Source organism: Passer domesticus, chromosome 4 (genome assembly GCF_036417665.1).
Source record: "Passer domesticus isolate bPasDom1 chromosome 4, bPasDom1.hap1, whole genome shotgun sequence".
Taxonomy (NCBI): domain Eukaryota; kingdom Metazoa; phylum Chordata; class Aves; order Passeriformes; family Passeridae; genus Passer; species Passer domesticus.
In genome coordinates, this window is record NC_087477.1 from 61,107,998 (window position 1) to 61,125,584 (window position 17,587).

At 44.9% G+C, this 17,587-nt stretch overlaps 1 long non-coding RNA gene across 1 annotated transcript; it reads right to left on the bottom strand.

Annotated features, from left to right (window-relative positions):
- Window positions 1-6,359: 6,359 nt before the first annotated feature.
- Window positions 6,360-13,442, bottom strand: LOC135299377 (uncharacterized). The gene is made up of 4 exons (XR_010361359.1): window positions 12,070-13,442; window positions 10,579-10,707; window positions 6,654-6,720; window positions 6,360-6,517 (listed from the first exon to the last, which is right to left on the bottom strand). It is a non-coding gene; the product is annotated as an uncharacterized LOC135299377 (long non-coding RNA).
- Window positions 13,443-17,587: the final 4,145 nt, after the last annotated feature.

Below are 17,587 nucleotides of genomic sequence, written 5' to 3' on the forward strand. Positions count from 1 at the left end.
GTCCTGGCTAACCAGAGAGGTCCCAGTTGCTGGTATATATCAAATCCGACAACTATCTACAAGAAGGAGTGGAAGGAGAAACCAGGGAACTATCAGGAATGGCCCACTTATCTGGTGAGGCAAAGCCTTTGACACTGTCTCTCACAATATTCTCCTGGAGAAATTGGCTTCCCATGGCATGAAGGAACATATCTTCACTAGGAAAAAAACTGTCTGAATGGCCAAGCCCAGAGTTACACCCATGGATGGAGTTACATCCAGCTAACAGCCAGTCAGGAGCAGTGTTTTCCAGGGCTCAGTACTGGGGACAGTCCTGTTAACCATCTTTGTTGATGACCTGAACAAAGGGACTGAGTGCCCATCAGTCAGCTCACAGATGACACCAAGTTGGGTGGGAGTGTTGATCTGCTGGTGGGCAGGAAGGTGCTGCACAGGGATCTGGACAGGCTGGATCAATGGCCAAGGCCAACGCTGTGGGGTTCAACAACGCCAAGTGCCAGGTCCTGCACTTGGGTCACAGCAACCCCATGAAGTGCTACGGGCTGGGGCAGAGTGGCTGGAATGTGGCCCAGTGGGAAAGGACCTGGGAATAATGACTGACAGCTGCTGAACATGAGCCAGGATGTGCCCAGGTGGCCAAGGAGGCCAGTGGCATCCTGGCTTGTGTCAGAAATAGCGTGGTCAGCAGGACCAGGGCAATGATTGTTCCCCCAGTACCCAACACTGACACATCTCCAATCCTGTGTCCAGTTCTGGACCCCTCACCACAGGAAGGACATTGAGAGGCTGGAGCGTGTCCAGAGAAGGACAACAGAGCTGGGGAAGGGTCTGGAGCACAAGGCTTATGGGAGCTGGAGGTGTTTAGCCTGGAGAAAAGGAGACTCACAGGAGACCTTATCACTCTCTACAACTGCCTGAAAGGAGATTGTAACCAGGTGGGGGTTGTTCTCTTCTCCCAGGTAACAAGTGACAGGGCAAGGGGAAATGGCCTGAAGATGTGCCAGGAGAGATTTAGATTGAATATCAGGAAAAACGTCTTCACTGAAAGGGTGGTCAAGCATTGAAAAGGCTGCCCAAGGAAGTGGTGGAATCACCATTCCCCGATAGTGTTAACAAAGTATTTGGGGGTGGCATCTGGAAACATCGTTTACTAGTGAATATGGCAGTACTAGGTTAGCAGGATTCCATAATTTCAAAGGTATTTTCCAACCTTAATGATTCAATAATTCACTTGGATGACAAAGAAACCACCAGCAAATCACAGCCCTTTATAGAAGTTTAAACATCAGGCATGACCTTCACAAAAAGCAATGTTTCCCAAATGAGATTAACTGTGCCACATTGAAATGTTTCTGCTCTCTCCTTTTTCCCTTTACCCAAGCTACCCAAAATTAAAATTAATCTATGCAACTTTTTCTAAACATACACTTTACAAGATGATTTCTTTATTTTTCTAGACTGCTGGTTTCTGTCTTCGATTCTGTAAGATCTTAATTAATTATTAACTCATTGTAAGGTTGAAATATGCTAGTCATTCTCAGGATATTAACATAAACAATGCCAGAGAAATGCAATTGTGCTTTCGAGATGACCTTGCTGCCTTGGGAATGTCAGGAGCTCGGCTGAGGCCTTGGGCACTGTGACAACTCAAAATGCTGGGATCAAGGTGATCCCATTCCCTTTTTGAATGTCTTTCTTCATGTTCTTGAAGAACAGGTACGCTCTTCCCTGGCTGGTATCATCCTAAAAAACATGCTAAAAACCACCTTTAGCTTTCTTCAGGAAACACCATCCAGTGGCACAACTGTGTTACAACTATTACATGAACAGATTTAGAAGAAATTCAAGTGCACCACTCTGATATGGCAGATATCTCATCTACAAAACCACTCTGAGTATATGTAAAATGCATTTTTCATACATACAAACATAGATGCAGTACTTCACCTCCTTCTCTGTGGCTGGTGTTACACCCCTAACATTTCTGGTCTGAGTGAGTCCTGAGCACTTACAGGACTCTCTGCTCCCTGGACGCCAATCAGCCGCAAATCTGGCCCATAATGCTGACCTGTAAAATCAATAAACCCAAAACCTACATTGTAACAAGAGAAACTACCTCTGCCATGCATCTAAAAGCCAGTAATATTCAGGTTTTATGCTCCAGTGTGTCAATTAAATGCTGAATCACACTTGACTGAGTTTTAGAGCCAAGTCCTGCCTGGCAGCAAAATGGTCGGAACGGTGTTGCAGGGAGAAGCTGCAAGCTAGGGAATAAAAAAAAGGTACTTTTATGGCACCAAGTCCCTCCCTTTTGGCACAAAGACAGGCTGTGCCATGCAATTATGATTGTTCAAGTTGCCAAAGAGGAAAGAGACAACGGAAAGTTTTAGAAATTTGGAACTGTAGAAGTACTTCCACATAAAATACTTTCTGTCAAGCTGATGAACTAGATCGGATTTTTTTTTTCCTCCAGCCAGAAGACAAGAACTGGAGTTCACTTGGTTCCTAATCAAAGAAGATAGAAATTCTGTCTCACCATCCTCACTCAGGCAAAACTGCGAATCCTGCATGTGGGAACTGACCAGTCAAGGACTGTCTGCACCAGAAAACCTTATAGGGAAAAATGCTCAAGTGTGCTCAGCTTTGTCCCATGTGTACCAATGCCTGTGTCTTCTCCACATAGTGTCAGATGTCTTTGTCTAAACAGGCTGTGTCAGTTGTCAGGCATCTCCATCTAACAGACTGTGAAAGTTAAAACTCTGCCCCACAGTGGGCCCTGGGCTTCACCTCCTGACCAGGGTTCCCCACAGCCACATTTCCCCAGGGCATTTGGAGACACACCATCACAAACCTGCTGCCCACCCTGACTGCTCCTGCCCTTCTGCTCGCAGCTGGTTTGTGGGATGGTGGCTGCCCTGGAGGAAGCTAGGTCACTTTTCATGTTTTGGCTGACACCATCATATTTTAACTGTGAAGAAAAATATGCTTTTGCTTCCTGCTTTTTCACCTCTTTCCAAACACATCATTTCTGCCAGCCAGATTGCACTTTGAGTCCATCCTTGCATGTTTTTGCAATGTCACAGAAGCTCATCCTTAGCTCAGCCACTGCCTGCAATCTGTACACTGGTGAGAAGCAGGAAGCCACAGGTAAGCCCAAAGGTCTTCATGAAGTATGAAATAAACCCCTGCAAACAGCCTACACAACCCACAGAAGTGACCTCAAGCTAACCAGCAGAGAGAAAAATGCACTTAAGTCAGTCAGAAGCAAAACAGCCTACCCTTAGAGCAGGTCCTTTGTTCCAAATCTTTGAAGCAATAACTACAATAAGCAATTCTAATTCCTGTAAAAAATCCATAGATTATGGACCAAGGCGTCTTACAGTCACTCTAAAGGGCGGGTAATGACAAGGGATTATTTATTAATGTTGTTATGCATGTATTGGCCATGCACAGGGCATCCTTAGTTTCTCAAGACGTTGCCTTTTCAGATGCTGTCGCTCACAGAAGGCTTTCTGGCCACACGGATAAGCTAAGTATTCCCTTAAAGTTTGGCTTCACTCCAGTAGATGGATCCCTTGGCTCACCAGCCTTTGTGCAGGACACAGAGGGACACAGTCCTAGTCAGCAGCTGCAATGCTGGCATGCAAGCAGCAGTGGGGCAGCTCAGGAGAGCTTGGCAGAGCACTGAAGCACTGCTTCCACCATAGCAAACATAAGCTGCTGTTCGTGGAAAGGGAATCATGGAAGTCTGCTTTAATTTGTAGCTGGGAAGAAAAATCAAGCCTTGTATGGCTTGATGTACTGTCTCTGAGTCCCAAACTCCTCTACACCCATGACCCTTAGGAGCCAAATTCCCAAATGCTGATGCAAACCCTCAGTCTCCTCAGCGTCCTGCCAGGAAGGTGTTCACCAGGTTCAGCCACCTCACCTTTGCCTGAGCCCCCTGCCTGGGTCTGTAGATACCCCAAAAACACAGGGACCTGCACTGCTCTTTCCACAAAAGGCTACATGGTGCATGAGGGTCTCATCTCACACTTCTGGACCCACTCCTTGCAGCTCATCTGGGGTTTTGAGACACTCTTAGATGAAGTGACTTCGTTACACACTTTGGCTTTTGTACAAGTTTTTTTCAGGCTGTTCCTTTTGGATTTGGGACTAGGACAGCACCGAGGTCTAAAAGGATTAGATTTAAGGATAATAAATGGTACTTTAAATCTACATTAAGAAAAAAAAAATCTGCCTCCTGAGAAAATGAACTTCCTTGTCTTTTTGTGACATCTTTGTGAACGATAGGAGGGGAGGGAGAACACGGAAATGTACAACACTTGGCACTGGCTACACCTCAAACTAGTATTTCAACATTTTACAATCAACTTTGGCCATGTGACCTATGTGGAAAGATAAACTGAGATATTTAATCCTATTTTTCTTGTCTTTTTTTTTTTTTTCAACATAAGGAAGTGAATTTCATGTGGTTGTTGTTAAATTACAGTAAACTATTTGCCCAAAAGAGAGGGAAAAAAACTTTACAGAGTTAGTTAACATAGGTAAGGCTCAGACTGGGCATCTGTTTGTGACCAAATACTCCTTCCTACTTTGAAAACTCTCAGTGAGCTATTTCTCCCTGGCTGTGGCATTTAGGGACAAGTCAGCTCATTGCAGGTGAGGATTGCCCACCATTTTGCTTTTGCAATCAGAGTATGAATAACAACTTCCCAAAAGCCAATTGCATTTTGAGATAGAGCAGCAGCAATTACTATAGTTTCTGATTCATCTCCAGAATACCATAAACTGTTGAAATGACAGCTGGCTGTTTGGTGAGCTGCACACTCTGTCACAGTGTGACAGGGAAAGCCAGTTCAGACCAACCAGAGGCACAGGTCTGCCACCACCCTGGATCAGGAGCATGCTGATGCAGAATGCATGGAGATGCCAGGGTACATTCAGCCACTCCCTCCTAATGGAGCATCCCCAGGGACTAGCATGCATCCCTGAAGTGACAAGGGCAGTCTTGGCCCCTGAGACAGAGTAGGTGAGGTTATGAGCCCCTGGCAAGGCAATGTTTAGCCAGCATTGTCAGCTGAGATGAGGACACAGGCTGGGAAAATCTTAATGGGGCCAGAAGATGTTCAAGAAACTCTGCAGACTGTGCCCATGACTTGCCCCAGCGCAGTCTGGAAGGTATGCTCTGATTTTCCTGTTAGCACAAAGAACAGACCACAAATGACTGAGGGGTGCAGTAGCAGCTGTCAGAGTTCTGGGCACTGGAGATTGTCTTCTTCAGCACCTAGGGGGGTGTGATTTCTGAGAACTGTGGCTTTTTGCTTTTGGAGTTTTTTGGCTTCACTCCCACATGCTAATACATGCCATCATCTCCTTTAGGGCAACGTTAATCTCATCATATTACTTAAACAGCTTTTTGTTGCAGTCCGCTCAATCCATGGACAGCTAAAGATGAAATGTACCTTTGTAAAGGCACTGCTGCAATCTCCTGGAACCTGCCAGCTGGGCACCCATACAGGCCAAGCAGGGCTTTTCACCTCAGGTGTTATGACAGAATGACATCCAGGTTTCCAGACTGGAGCTGGCTCAGCTTTGACCAGCCCAGAGCAGTGGCAGGTGAGCCACACACCCCAAGTACCTGCAACCATCCCCGGAGAACCGCTGCTGCCAGCCCCAGTCTGGCTCCACCAGCTCCCACCGGCCAGGACGGGCCCAAGGGGAGGAGCAAGGGCTTGTGTTTAAGCAGGCTCAGCTCCCTGGTGCAGGTCTGCCACGTCCCCACAGAGCCATGGCACAGGCAGGAGGCAGAGGGGCGAGCCGTGCAGCCCAAGGCAGCTCTGCAGGATCAGCCCAGCTTCTGCTCCCGTCTCAGCCTGCCTGTGTCCACAGGGCGATGCTGAGGGCACGGCAGCAGCAGCACACCTAGCAATGCCCTGGCAGGTACGCATGGCACGGCAGAGCAATGTGAAAGCCCCACCTTTGGCACAGAAAACATCTTGTACATAAAATTGGGCAACGCCACAATGCGCTGTGACTCTGCCTGTCAGGCTGCTTCTGATGCTCAGCCCCAGTATTTTCTGCTATGAGCCTTTTTTATTAACTGGCAGCTCTCCTGCTCCCATTCATGCCTGTGAGTAGGTTTATTGCTAAGATAATTCTTGGGCCCCACGCAGCCCCCATTCCCCCATAGCTTGCTCCACCGGGCTCCTCTCATCTCTGCTGCTCCGCTGCTTGCACAATGGCATTACGCATCTCCTCGGGGCTGAGGAGGGGCCAGCAGCAGGAGCCACAGCCAGAGGAGGATGGAGCACCGATAGGTTTTTCACGCGTGGGCGCTGCCCCAGCTCAGTCCCGGCCTCCGAGCGGTGGCAGCGCTCCCGCACACCCCGCGACCACCGCTCGCCTTCCAGAGGTTCACCTCCAGTCACCTGAGAGATGGATTTTCATGTCTGCCAACAGGGAAAGCTGTGGGGAGACCTGGCCTGGCCCTTGTGATCCACAGAGGCTACACTGCCTGTAATAGGGAACAGGCAAAAATATTAATGGAAAACAAAGGATGAGCGGGTTCCTGTGGCATCGCTCCTCTGTGGGTCTGATTTGACTGGTGTATCAGACTGCACCCACACAGAGGTACATTCTTCCCATCTTACCACAACCGTGGAAAATTCCTACCAAGAAGCATTTCAGGATTTGACTTTGGCAGAACTCAGGAACACCCTGGAACAGATTGTATAAGATAAGGGATCACATGTAATAGTCTTACATACACGTAACTCAATGACTTTGTGTATTTCATGACAAGTCTTTAAGAAGAGATTACTAAGACATCCTAGCACCACATGTTATGCTGGGGAAAAAAGAGTACATGCCTGCCAAAAAGATATTTCAGAACAGCTTTCTGATACTTCAATTATAAATTTAAAAGCATTATTATAAATTAATCTTGACAGGCTTTCTTAGAGTCTTTCCTGTTTTCCAATTGTCGATTCCACTCTTACCAGTTTTTCTTTTTTTTTTTTTTTTAATTAGTTGTTACCTGGCTATTTCTTAGTTGGCCAATCAATAAGCCCCAAAATGAGTAGAGGGAGTGAAAGTATAGTCATTAATCTGACAAAATTCTATCTATATGTTCTTCCAGAATGCTTTTCCTTGCAGTCTGACATTACAAGCTCGCTGTAATGAGCAGAACAATGTCACAGGGTTGGACAGGGCTCAGAGGCCTCAGGTCTTGTTCGCTGTAAGTTTTATGCTTTTCTTGGGTTTGATGAAGCAGCACAAAAGGGCCAGCATATGAGTGCCCATGGAAACACACACCTCCCAAAACAAAAGATGAAAGCTACTCTTTTAATGAAACCAGAAGGGGGAAGGAAAAAAGTGAAGGCAGAGTGGAAAAACCTGCAAGAGGTCAACAAGGAAAACAAAGGGCAGCTTTATGAAGCAGCTATTTCACTCCAGAAATGGCAGAGCAGGCTAAGGATCTGCTACCCAGTGTTTTTAATATAGAAATTCAATGTAATTAGGGCTTTGCTTGTTCCAAGAAGATAATGGCAACCCAAAAGATAAGATTTAATACTGATGAAGCTTAGGAGGGTGGAGAAGAAAGAAAATAGACAAGGAATAAGGCTCTTCTTCTCAAAAAGCAGAGGAATGCTAAGGAAAATGGAGGTGATTCTCTACATTTTACTTTTCCACTTTGATCAGAAGTAACAAAAGCTTTTGATGACTGTTACAGGATCTATTGATCAAAGATAAAAACCAAGTCCAAATGAGCTAATATCTGATTGAAGAGTAAATATAGCAGATCACAATTCTCTAGTAAGAAAGCAACTTTTGGACATCTAGCAGATGGCATAAGAGGCTCAAACTGATGAAAGCTAGAAATAGATACATTTAAATTGACATAAAAGGCTCAATAACAAGGATGAGCTGATACAGGAACTATGATACAAATGATAAAGCTGGGCAAATCATTGTGAGATTTCTGCCAAAAAGCTGTTCAGAGGCCTGCACTCGAGCTGCATCCCAAACAGGACAGACACATTGAGCGAGCAGTGCCGCGCTGGGCAGCCGCAGCGTCAGCCCCCCTGCTGCAGCCCTGACCCATCACTTCTGCTCCCATGGGTTTAAGCTGCCAACACCTCCCCACTTGGTAAAGAGTTACCCTGGCAGCTTGCTAGATGACAGCTTGCTAGCAGGCTGTTGCCAAAGCAACTGCTTGTGTGAAATTTTGATTTTTGGTTGGACATTCCCACTATCAGGAGCCTCGTGCAATGGCTGTTCTGGTCCAGTGTACTGTGGGGACTCTCTGCCAGAACAGAGACACCTGTGACTACCTTGAGCTCTTATTTCTACATTTGCTGAGCCCAAACTGCAAAGCAGTTTGAATTTACTCAACTTGCTTGCTATTAAAAGGAATGCTAAGAGAGAAGATGGTATTTCAGAGCAGCCCAAGATGAATAGTGGAGAAGAAGCAGATTGATGGATTTGCTTCCACACCTTTTACAACCTAGGAGAAAATATATTAACTCCCCAGGAACATCCTTCCATCTCTTTAGCAGCTGCACAGTTAGAATTTATGGGGTTTTGTGCTGAGTGTGATGCAGGATCCATTTAGCCCAAGATTTAGTGTCCACCACTGTCAGAAGTCAATAACCAGAGAAGAGAAAGAACAGGACAAGTTTATCTACTGCTCCCCAGCATGCTTTCCACCTCCAGGCAGCTCCAGCTTGGGGGATTTCTGCAGATGAACATGTTTTCTGTTTATTTAGTAACTGTCAACAGACAAGTGCTCTCCCTCTCAAATAAAACAGATGGAAGCTCAAGTAGACATGACTCCTTTTTATTTTGCATAGGTACTTTTTACACTCCCTTTACCTTCCTGTCATTACTTCCATTTAAACTATACACAGCTTTCTTGTGCCTGAAACATAGAAGGAGGATAATGTCTCATTGTGGGGAAGGTGGGAACATTCACCTTTGGAGACTGTGGTAGTTACTCTGACATGCTTACCCATCTAGTGGTAGTTACTCTGACGTGCTTACTCATTTTCTCTGCAGTTCTGAAGATTTAGCCCTCATTCTGTCTTGACTTTTGAGGAACTAAACTCAATTTAGAGCAATGTGCCCTTGAAAATCTCATCTTGAACATTTCTGAAAATGTTGGTATTTGCTATCATTGATTTTAAGGAAGAAGTTATGGATGAAAGAGCTACTTTCCAGAAGGCAATTCAAGCTAAGCACATTGAGAAACAGCAGACACACTCAGTCCGCGGGAGCAAATAAAGCTTACAACAGCCTCAATATTGCAGAAAGCAATTTATGTTGGCAGGTAGGTGGCAACTTCAGTGCCAGGGGTTGCCATAGGTGCTCAGGCTATTCAGATCATGCCCAAACACTGTACTGGTTAGAAAGATAGCCTGACATCTGGCAGAAATGCAGCAGATGTAATGGACCTGTTGGGCACAGTACTGCTAAAGTATCAAGTGTGCCCTGTGCACAAGGGGCAACAAAGTCTGGCTCCAGCTGGGATTCTCATGTATCCAAGATCAAGGATGTGCTGCAAATGATTTCCAAGCTGGGAAGTGATAGAGCACAGGAGCTGTGAAGTTGGGCTTTGGAAAAACGAAGTGCAGTGACTAAGTAAAAAAGGAGGAGACATGAGGGCTGGATGTCCTGGAAAGAGAAGGCAAATTGCATCTTAGGAATAATTTTGAATGTTGCCTTTAGATCTTGCTTGGAGAGGCTTTTTTCTAAAGCTGCCCTTACTTTCTCTACAGTGAAGTGCCAGAAAAGCTGCTTCAAAAGCACATTTAATTATTGCATTCATAAATTCTGTGCTAAAACATAGCCCAGCAAAGGCACTGGAAACAGCTGAAATCAGTTTTTCCCAGTACAACAGGACACAGATGTTATAGTGTACGTTTCTTCTCCAAATGCTCTGCAAAACCCCCAAAGGCTTGGACTTGCAGCCAGGGGTGGTCAGGCAGCTGCAACACTCTGGCCCCAGCTCCTCTGCCTGAGCTGGGGTTCAGCACTGGGAATTGGGTGAGCAAGAGAGCTGTAGAAGGACTTTTCATAAAGGCATGTAGTGACAGGAAAAGGGGAAACAGCTTTGAACTGAGAAAGGGTTAATTTAAATTAGGTATTAGGAATAAACTCTTCACTATGAGGGTGATGAGGCACTGAAACAGGTTGCCCAGAGGAACTGTGAATGACCCATTCCTGGAAATGTTCAAGGCCAGGCTGAAGAGGGACTTGAGCAACTTGGTCCAGTGGGAGGTACCTCTACCTGTGGCGGGGGCTTGGAAGTAGATTATCTTTTATGTCCTTTCCAATGCAAACCATTCTATATTTCTATAAATGCAATTATTATACCTTGCCTTGTGATTTATATAGCCATATGTATACTGTATTTCCTGTTTTAAAAATTATAATCTACATTTTAGAGGTACCACAATGGCTTTGCTGCAGCTACCTTGGAGATGATCTTGGTAGGAAAGGCAAGGCTGCAATTATAGTCCATAGGGACTCCAGAGTACAGCAAGGAGATACTTGAGATGTCCCTGGGTTGATTACCTCTGCAGGTAGTGGCCTTCTCTGCTGCAGTGGCTCTGGGGAGCTTTCCAAGCTTCAGTAAGTGTCAGCACACCACAATCAGCTATACTCCAACAACTCCAGAAGAGCTGCAGTGCCAGCTTTGCAATGCTGTACCCAGTGAATAAACACAGTAAGAACCACCCTGGCGAAGAAAATCAGGAAGGGACAGCCTGCAGCAGGGACAGGGGCATTTGCTTTTACACATCCTCCCCAACATGCCAAGGGCTATTCTGCATGATCTGGTACTAACTCATCTGTCCCCACCCTGCTGGACTCTGGCAGTGTGACTGTCAGGAACAGCAGTGGAGATGGCATTTCAGTGCCAGGGAGCAAAGGCTAACCAGGAGTGCTGCATGTAAGGAACAGAGAGAGATCAGCTTTCTATGACAACATCCTGGTACTAGATTGCTCCTGGTTCCCTCAGATAGGAATAGGTTCATTTCGGGCACCAGATCCCCCTTTGGCACTCAGGCTTAACTTTGGAAAGTGTATCTTATGCTCAGAAGCACACACTTCCATGAGTGAGCTTTCTGCAGGGGCTAGAGTGAACATTGCTGGTTTGTGTGGCTTTAGACACCAAAACACTGCTTTCTTATTCTCAGGGTTTTTCCAGCCCAGAGATGTTCCTAGCAAAGGCAGAAAGTTTAGAGGGAAAGCAAAAGCAGAAAGTTTAGAGGGAAAGCAAAAGCAGCAGCACACCTTCCAGTCTTATGAAGCAGAGGAAGGCATCTATGCAACACCCAGTTCAGGATCAGGTTTATGTTTGACAAACAAACTCTTTCTACCATCTGATTGTGCTCCAGTAAAATTAGAGGTTCCTAACCCAGCTCTGAGATATGATGCAAAAATTTTATGGAAGTGAACTACAAAGGCAAAAGAGTTTTTCTTTATGATGAAACCTCAGAGAGTAATTAATTTAATCAGCAGACTTCAACACCGCCTTTCATAACCTGAAATGTGCCAAGAGGTTGAGCCATGGGGGCCAATCTTTATCTCTGTGACCTTTACCACCAGGAAAATTTACAAATGGCAATTAGTAGATTCAGAGGCCAAAAAAATTAACTCACACAGAGAGCATGTAATAAACCTCTGGCATTTAAGTCAGCAAGGTTGAAAGCAAAAAAGCCAAGACAGAAGTTAGGCTGTGCAACATCCACCAAGAGCAGCAAAAAGAATTAGCATTGGTGTCAGAAGAGGTATGCAAAACATCAGCTGTTATATACTGAGGTTATAAAAGTAAACTCATTTATTTCACATGGGATCCAGAGTTGCTGGACAGTATTTAAGAGAACAAAAGCAAACTACAAGTGATTGTATAGATCCTTGATAAGATACTTTTTCTCTCAGTTTTGCCATGAACCTTGGAACTTCTAGCTCCCTACCAGAGTAAAACCCTTTTCTTTCAATAGCATGCAATCAGGTGAATTACCTAGTATAGATAAAGCTGCTCTTTGGAGAGATCTTACTTACAGTGAGACAGCATGATCCACAGGAGCAATAAAAAGAGAGGAGGCCCACATACAAGGTAAAAAGTCAGAAAATTCTTACAAAGCTCTGTTTTGTTCAACACACAGTCCCCACCACAGCTCTTCCTGGACTAAATGAAGTCTCTATTCCCTTTCCCTACAGATTTAATCCCTTTTAAGGGAAATCTTTATCTCTGTAATAGAAATTGCCTGTGTTTGTTTATTCATCAGTAATGCCTGGGTGCACCTGAAGGGTCAACAGTGAGAACTGCAGAGCTGCAGGAAAGCCTGTCACACTTCTGGGATAATTCCAAAGTGGTGGTCCTGCTACCAGGGCATGAAGCACCTCAGCAGGACTCAGAACTTAACCAAAGAAGCTATTCTAGCACAATGCTCTACTTCTACAAATGTCATCTCTAAACTTGTCAAGAGGTGCTTAATTTTGAAAGAAAACACAGCTACAGTCATTAAGTGAAAGGAATTGGGAAATCACTACCAATACACAGTGTCCTAGCTAAGCACCCCCACTAAACACAGTGAAGCAGGCAATGAGAAAAAGAATCATTCTGTTCTGTCTTGTATTCACCCCCAGCTAGAGCAATTTATTCATACATCCTGCTAAAGAAAAAAAACAAGGGTTGATTGCTGATATACAAGCCACAAGAGCAGGCCTCAGTCACAGCAAGACAAGCAGCAGCAGGACCATGGCCCAGGGCTATAATAATGCTTTGCTGCCTCATCTTTAAACAAGCATCTCATTAAAATTAGATGCCACACCACTGCAGATCTGCCCATTGGTTCTCTCCAGCCTGTGGTAAAGCCCCACCATCTATGTGCAAAACCTGCCATTTTAGGTTCCATGGCATCCTCACAAGGTTTCCCTTTTTTGAGTTAATTGCTTATAACTTTTCAGATGTCAGGAATTTCTGAAATCAGTAATTGTGCCATGTTCCTTCTCTGTAGGCAGGCCTTTGTGTATTAATGGATTTAAGACAATATCGATACAGGTCTGATTAAGATTTGCCTTCTTTTTCCAGCTATTTTTTTCTGTTTGTGGGGGTTTAAAAAAAATACAAGTTACAAAAGAGCAATGTAACAGTCACAGCAGCAGCAGCACAGTGGAAGTGAACAGTGACTGATGTTTTGCTGCTGCACAAGATGAAGTCCTTCCCCCCAGGAAGGGGGATAAATATCACCATTCCCCCCAGGAATGGTAATATTTGCTGGTCATGTCACCATTCCAGCAAATACAGCTAGGCTGGTGCCAGAGCCTGCAGTGTCTGCAGCCATTCTGCCTGCCCAGCAGCACTGCCTCCTCCCCTGTGCCATGTGCACGGAGAGCTGCAGGGGGGAGTCCTTCTGGGATGGAGAGGGAAGGGGAAGGAGCCACCTGCCTGGCTGGGCTCAAGAGGACCACCTGTAAGGCACATAAGCAGGTAAAATGGAAACAGTGTCATGGGGGAAGGCTAGAGCATGAAGCAGGCCCAGGCAGCAGGTAAGCTGCTCTGGGTCTCTTGAGCTGGACCAAATTTCCTCCAACACAGTCTTGTTACATCTGTTACCTCACAGGAGCAGTTGCACGTCTCTACACTTCAGGAATTCTCCAGAGGATGGTAATCTGATGCAACAATGAAAGTTGAAGTTGGCATGGTGGGTTGACCCTCACTGGACACCAGGTACCCACAAAGTCACTCTCACCATTCCCCTCCTCAGCAGAACAGGGAGGGAGAAAATAAGGTGGAAAAAAACCCTCCTGGATAAGGATAAAAGCAGATTAATAAAGGAAAAGCAAAGGCTGTGCATGGAAGCAAAGTGTACAAAAAGATTTATTCTCTACTTCCCATCAGGAGATGTGTCCAGCTTCATCCTGGGGAGTAGGCCTTCAGTACACATAGCAGTTGCCATGGAAGAAAAATCCCCCACCCCCTCCCTACCACCACTCTCCTTTCCTCTTTTCTCATAGCTTTTATAGATGAGCAGATGTCTTATGTTATGGAATACCCTTGGATCAGGTAGGTCAGCTGTCCTGGCTGTGTCCTTTCCCAAAATCATGCCCAGCTCCAATCTCCTTGGCAAGGGGAATGTTGGAAATACAGACTCGATGCAGTGAAGCACTGCTCAGCAGCAGCCAAAGCTCTGGGGTGTTAGCCACACTTATCTAGCTACCAATGCAAAGCACAGCTTTGTGAGGGCTCTTATGGAGAAAATTACCTTCCCAGCCTGGCCAAGGGCTCAGGTTTCTCCTGTCATAGCTCCAAATGCCTCTGGCAGGCATTTTCTCTTGGTCCCAGCAATATACCAGACTATTCTGACCAAGTGTAGGGATCTACCTCCACTGCTCATGAAACCCCCAACATGCAGTACTTCAAGGACTAACAGCCTACCTCAAATCAGATCTCTTCCTAAGACTGTTCATCCCTGAATCACGCTATAAATTAAAGCACAGCTTCTGAGGAAGCATTGAAGCAGCCTTTCACAAGAGCAATCTTTTCTCTTACCCATAGGATAGAATTCTTCATTAACTTGGTCCTTAATAAAGGATTAACAGGAGTAGCCGTGCTAACAAGGCTGCATCACTTGTTGCATCTTGGAGAAAACAGCACATTTAGGGTTAAGAGCCGCTTTCTTTTGCTTTTTTTTTTTTCTCCTTTTTTTTTTTTTTAAGTTGCCTACAAGCATGGCCTTGAAGCACCCCAGGAACTAGAACAGCGCTTGTATGACCCCTAGAGGTCTCAGGAACTAACTCTTCAGAAGGAAGTTTTGCAAGGTGCTTTCACAGTAGAGACACTTGGGCCCTGGAATTATTCTTTCCAGCACCCTTCACCTCTCTACCATTCCGCTGAGGACAGGACCCCCAGCCTGGTTTGCTGCTGGTGCCTCAGGAATCTTGGGTCCCAGTATAGTGCCCCTGGAAACACAAAACCTGCTGGCTTGAAGCACTGCTGAGAATTCATGCAGCTCAATGGTGCTGTCTCAAACAACACACTTATCCAGCCCAGTCCACACTGAACCAAGGTGTTGAGAATGCTCTTTGTTGCAGGTCAAACAACCTCTGCGGGGCAGTGAACATGGCATTCCAAAGCAGAACTGAGACACTGGACCTGCAGGTAAGTTTTGCCCATACCTAAGCAGCATACCCCTGAGGTCATTTGCACTCCACTGCTGTTTCAGTGAGGGGTTAAGAAGCCAGTTCACCTTTGGGTTTGGGATGTTAGTGTTAAGCCTTTTCCATAATGTTTTTCATAAACTGTCATCCTTTAACTATGAGAAGAGAAATTATCTTGTGACCACCATTCTGTTTTCAGCTATGTTAAAAACAGTAGATAAAAGCAACAGAAGTTTAATTCATCACAGACATCTCGCTGACAGCTAGAATATTAAAATGCTAATCAAAAGTAGGCACAACCTGCAGGACAGGAAAATACACCTATAGCAGCTGTGAGCCATGTCAGGCTTCCTGTGGAGGAAGTTACCAACTTCCTGTGAAAATATGGGTGAGCTGGACAGAAAATTATTTAAATAATCATGGTGCCAGAAGTAACTTGGTGCTATGAAGTAGCCCAGAGAAATCCAACTTTCCAGACGATAGAAGTGACAATTTTCCTACTGAAGGCCACCGGATATTTCCTTTTGGGAATTGAGCAGAGAGATGGAGTAGATCTGCTTTACCAGTAGGTGATGACAGTGGGTCCCCAGGGTCTCACCAATCTATCAAGCTAGTGAAGGCTTGGACACCTCATCATGATTTGGGGTAAGCTGGCACCTTGTCCTTGACTGAGACAGTCACCCCTTACCCCACAAGAGACCCACTGCTGATGCAGCCCCAGGGTTGCCAACAGTGCACCCCTGGCTGCCCAGTGAATGGGACATGGAAAATTAAAGTGCTATCCCACAGCTTGAACATGAACTCGCAGGTGCTGAACAGTAGTCTCAGTAATTTTACATTTTTCACTTCATGTTTAGTTTGCTTTTCCCATCTCCTTTCTCGTCTTCCTTTTGCTAACATTATGTAGCATTATTTTGCAAAACGGCTGTGTCTGCTACCATCCTCTAAGCAATTGTGGCCCTATGGAAGTCAAACCAAAACTTTCACTCCCATTGGACATGGACTCCACATTCTAGCCAAATGCTTTCTCTGTAAAGGTCTTTTCTAACTGCTGGAGACTACTCCAGATGACTTTACCATATATTTATTGTTAGGGTATGCTTTTGCTCCAATGTAACATTAACAAAAGGCACTCTTGTTACTGAAATGTGGTGAGCAGCTTGGTAGTGCTCAGCTAGAACTGAAAATACAGAATGAATAAAAGAGCCAGATCTATTACTTCTCTATGGCACACTAACAACAGAAGCATGCAGATGTGTGCATTAATGATACTATCATTCTTTATTTGTTCATATTATATTGCCTCAAAAATTTCCTTCTAACTTGTTGTTAAGCATGCTAATGGGGAATTCAAAAGCAAACAAAACCAGAGTATGATGTGATAATACAGTATTTAAGACTGTTATTAATCAAGTTGTCTGTTAGTGGTGACAGACACATAGTAAGCAAATACCCAGTGATTCCAGTTTAATGATTCTATTCAGTGAAACACTGTGCCTACAATAATCTGGGTTAAAATTAAGTATTTTTTCAAAGCATGTGATTTTTTGCTCTACTCTTCTTTTGACATCTCTGGCATTGCATTTAAATTAATCAAAACTAGTGCATTCTTCAAACAAAAGTGAAATGTAGGAAAGACTGTGGTGTGCAGTCTCCGCAGCACTCCCAACACCATAGATAAAATCTTGTTCAGTGAAGAGTGATATACACAAAAATAATGACCTATGAAAATCTGTTTCAAATTCTTTTAAAATAGAGATAAAGATTTGTTGTGAGTAGCTGTGCGAATGTCAAGACAGAAAACATGATAATGGCAAAGGAAAAAAACAATACCTGCTCCCCAGAAAAATCCATAATCCTAGATGAGTTGCTAAAAAAGGTAGTAGATTTAAAAGACCACTTTTTAAATAAATCTCTTCAGAAAGTTAGAATAGACAGCCTACTTGGAATTGCAGATGCCCTTTTTATTAATTGCAATTTTCTAGATGTTCAGTAGATGGACATCTACTCTGAAGCAGGAACACCCAAGAAGAGACCAGGGCAGCTCCAGATGCCAGCTTTTTCACAGACCCTATTTTCCACCCTGCTACGCTCCCCATAAGCTCACATCCCACCCTCTACGGTTAGATTTGTATTTCATCCTGATGTAAAGGTGCCTCTGGATGGCCTCCTCAAGAACCATGGCTAGAGCTACACCTGACAGAAGATACAGCACTGCCATGGCCAGACAGAGCAACTCATGTGACTTAGGCATGACTGAGGTCACCACCAGCATCCATCCCTGCAGCCCAGGTCACCAGAAGGCAGCCCCTGAGACACTCACCTTGGTGGTGCAGTGCACTCCTGGTGGCCTTGCAGAGGGTCTGTGGTCTGCAGACTAGGAATCAAATGTACAAAAGTGTTTAGAAAGACAGAC